Source organism: Stegastes partitus, unplaced genomic scaffold (assembly GCF_000690725.1).
Source record: "Stegastes partitus isolate 25-593 unplaced genomic scaffold, Stegastes_partitus-1.0.2 Scaffold1651, whole genome shotgun sequence".
NCBI classification, from domain to species: Eukaryota; Metazoa; Chordata; class Actinopteri; family Pomacentridae; genus Stegastes; species Stegastes partitus.
The window spans coordinates 158,795-163,019 of record NW_007579382.1 but is presented as its reverse complement, the minus strand read 5'-3'; positions in this window follow the sequence as shown (position 1 = coordinate 163,019).

The following is a 4,225-nucleotide window of genomic DNA, read 5'->3' as shown; positions in this document are numbered from 1 at the left end:
TCTGAGTCCAGCCAGTCTTAAAATCATTACAAAACCAGTCCTAAAACCAGTACAAAACCAGTACTGTAACCAGTTCAAAACCAGTCCTTAACCAGTCCCTAAATAAGTCAGAGACCAGTCAAATGCCAAAACCAGAATGAGAACCTAGAAACAGTCTAAAAAAAAGAAGTCTGAACCGACACCAAAACCAGTTCTAGAAACTGAGACCAAAACCAGTCCTAGAAACAACCTGAAACCAGTCCTACATAAACCAGACATCAGTCCAAAACCGAGACCAGAGTGATTCCTAGAAACCGTCTGAAGGAAGTCCAAAACCGATTCTGAACTGAGATCAAAACCGGTCCCAGAATCAATCCGAAACCAGTTCTCAATAAATCAGAAGGCAGAATGATTCCTAGAAACAGTCTTAAACCAGTTCTAAACCAAAACTGAAACCAGTCCTTAACCAGTAACAAACCAGAACCAAGCTGTGTGTTGGCTTCCTGCTGTGGGTGACTGAACGTTCTGATGCAGTCGGTTAATCAGACGTTTGAGTTTATCTGTAGTTTGTTCCTGCTGGTGGTCGACTTGAATCAGACCCCCAAAGGAACAAGTCCGGACCCTGTTTACGGAGGAGAACCCCCGTCGGGTCTTCAGCTGGTCGTACTGGTCTGATCCCAGTGTGACTCTGGAGAACAGCCCAACCCGAAAAAGCTGAAAGTGAGTCTCGTTAAAACCTATTTTTTGTGAGAGTATGTGAAGAATGTGATTATATAACTGAGCCATTGTTTGCGGAGACAAATGAGAGGTGACGTCCGGCGGTGGAGCTTCTACCAGGAGAGCCGGAGGAACGTCCCACTGAGTCCAGGACGGCTGGTAATGAGGCCCAAAATTCCTGCCCGACCCGGGAGACGAACCAGAGCCCGGACGAAGGACGTGTTACAGAGATCAGACTTTAATCACATCCCATGATAACCCGACCAACTGTCAGGCAGAAACGAATACGATTCAAGCTCCATGTTTAGAGTCAGAGCTTCAGCGCCAAAGAATCCGAGACACCACAAACATAAAAGCATCACAAAATGACGACAGATGTAAAGCCACATAAAATAAGACTTTAAATGAAAAAAACCACAACAAAGAGAAATAAAATCCCTACAGAGAGACTGAAACTGATGTCAAATCACCACAAAGAGACTTAAACTGGCCACGAACTGACATAAAACCACCACAAATACCTTCAAATCCCAAAACAAGCAGTTTAAAGAGGTGCAAAACTATCACAAAGAGACTTACAATGACCCAAAACACACACAAACCCACCATCTCAACACTCAAACCACCACAAAGATGCAAAAATGTCCACAAAGACACACTAGGCGACCAGAAACCCACCACAGAGCCTCTCAGAAACACCACAGAGACGCAAAATAACCAAAAACATGAACAAAATCAAAACACAGAGACACAAAACAGCCACTAACAAATAACCACAGCAAGACTCAAAATAATCACACAGACAAAAACTCCCCACGAACACAAATAAAATCTCCATAGAGACTAAAATTGATGCAAAATCACCACAAAGAGACTGAAAATGACCACAGCAAGATTCAAAATGACAAATAAAAGACTCAAAACCAGCACAAAGAGGCACAAAATGACCACAAACTCACCACAAACACTCTCAAAACCACCACAGAGATTTAAAAAACAGCCAAAAAAGGCTTAAAGTGAACACAAAAGGACTCAAAATGACACCAAAGAGGCACAAACTCAACTCAGAGACTCTCGAAACCACCGTAAAGACACAAAATGACCATAAACTGATGCAAAATCACCACAAAGAGACTGAAAATAACCACAGCAAGGTTCAAAATGACAAATAAAAGACTCAAAACCAGCTCAACGAGGCCTATAACGAGCACAAAAGGACTCGAAGTGACAACAAAGAGGCACAAAATGACCACAAACTGACACAAACTCAACTCAAAGACTCTCAAAACCACCGTAGAGACTCAAAAATCCGTCGGTGTAGGACCACGATGTTAAACGTCAACCTTTAAATAAACACATTTAGTCTCTGTGGTCACGTCCTCTGTTCATGACAACTGGAGGAGCAGTTTGTTCATCAGACGTTTCTCTCTGTTGTGCTTTTGGATGAATGTTGGTGCTGAAATCTGGGAGTCTTGACTTCATCCCTTCAGACGTATTGAAAGTGAATCCTGCAGATGTGGCGCTGACCCGAGCAGGCCGGACCAAAGCGCCGGGACTTCCACGGCGTGTGAGGCGTGTTAGCAGGAAGCTGCTGATTGACTTTATGTCAACAAAACACAACAATGAAGTGAGTCAGCCGGAGCTCCGCCCCCCGGTCCGGGTAAGGCCTCAGGTTTCCCCGCCGTCGCTGCAGCGCTCACAAACAAACAAACACACCTGCTGATTACGAAACAGCGACGGCTTTCTGCACGACGGATCTGACAAGAAATTCCAAAGAAGCAGGTTCAGTTTCAGAATTACAAATGTGGTGTAAAGCTGACTGAACGTCTGCAAACACGAGGTCTGGGGGTCGAAAGGACGAATGAATGAAACCGACCGGACCGTCCAATCAGACGCCACGATACGAAGCAACAGCTTCATCCTTATTGTACATTCACTACACAGCAAAGGTGCTGACTGGAATCAGAAATGGTTCTGACAGTGATGCCACAGAAAAGGTCCAAACCCAGGCTGAAACCAGTAGTAAAACCAGAACTAAAACCAGTAGTAAACCAGTACTGTAAACAGTCTGAAACCAGTCCTAAAAAAATCTAAAACCAGTTCTAAAATCAGAAGTAAACTAGTTCTATTAACAGTCTGAAATCAGCCCTAAACCAAGACTGAAACCAGTAAAACCAGAACTAAAACCAGTAGTAAACCAGTAGTAAACCAGTCCTAGAAACAGTCAGAAACTAATCTTAAAAAGTACAAGACCAGGACCAAAACCAAACCTAAACTACTCCTAAAGAAAAGTTAAAACCACACTAAATACAGTCTGAAACCAGTCCTAAACCAGTCTTAAAACCAGTTCAACACTGGGACCAAAACAAGCCTAAACCACCTTAAACAGAAGCGTCCTGTGGACACTGACAGCTGTGTTCCAGCAGCTTCTGGTCCATCCAGAGCTGCTTCCTGCTGGTTCCTGGTTGACTCTTGACCATCCTGACCAGTCGTCTCTCAGCAGCAGCTGCTAGTTTGTGTTTCCTTCCTGATGGTGGCAGTAACACAACTGGACCATGAACTTTATGCTGACGCACTGATGGTTCTGGTTCTGAAGCTGCTATGAAATGGCTCCAGGTGATTTTCTGATAGAAGACAAGAGGCCAAAGAGGTTCTTCAGGTGGTGCTTTGAGGAAGCAGAGGGCCGTTTTGAAGAACACTTTTAGAAACATTATTTCTTGAAGACCTAAATAGAAGCAGCCCGACAACAGAACCCTGAGGGACTCCTGTTCGGTGTTTTAACGAAGTGCTACTAAACCAAAACCAGGAGCTTCTCTGCAGGTTCTCACCAGGCCAGACGTCTTTCACGTTACAGTTTCGTTTCTCTGCAGGCGTTTAAATGAGCCAGAGTTCCTGCTGCAGTCATGTTTCCTGCTTCTGAGGAACGGCCACATTTTTGGATTATTCAGCACAGATAACGCTGATGTGAATCTCTTCAGGAGCTTATCTCTGCTCTGATCTGTCTACTGTTTTCCGGCTAGAAAACCCCGAGGACGTCCTTCACGTCGGGGCTTTCCACTTGAACCCTGGGCTAGTTTTTGATTTTCTCTTCGGCCTCTCGAGCGTCTGATTTACTGTAAGCTCGCACAGAGTTAAAGACTCTAAAGGCGCCGCTGCCCCGTCGTTCACATTTAGATTTCCTCCTTTTCTTCTTTATCAGCTGCTCTGACGCTGACTCATGACTCCCAGATGATGAATTGATGGAGGAAAACAAACGAGGTGTCCAGTCCTGTTTCTGTTTCAACTCATGCTGACAAAGTTCTGGTTGATCCAGATGGAACGGTTGCCATCAGAAAGTGTTGCTCATGGTCAATGCAAGTTTGTCTGAACGTTCCCTAAAGAACGATTCTGGTTTGTTCCAGTTTTATGGATCGAGCTGACGTTGCACTTTTCACCTCCGTTGTAGAGATTCCTGGAAATGTAGAGTTGCTCAAACAAGTTCTAATGGTAGCAGCAGGACCTGCTGGAGTTCCTTGAAGACGTTCCACCT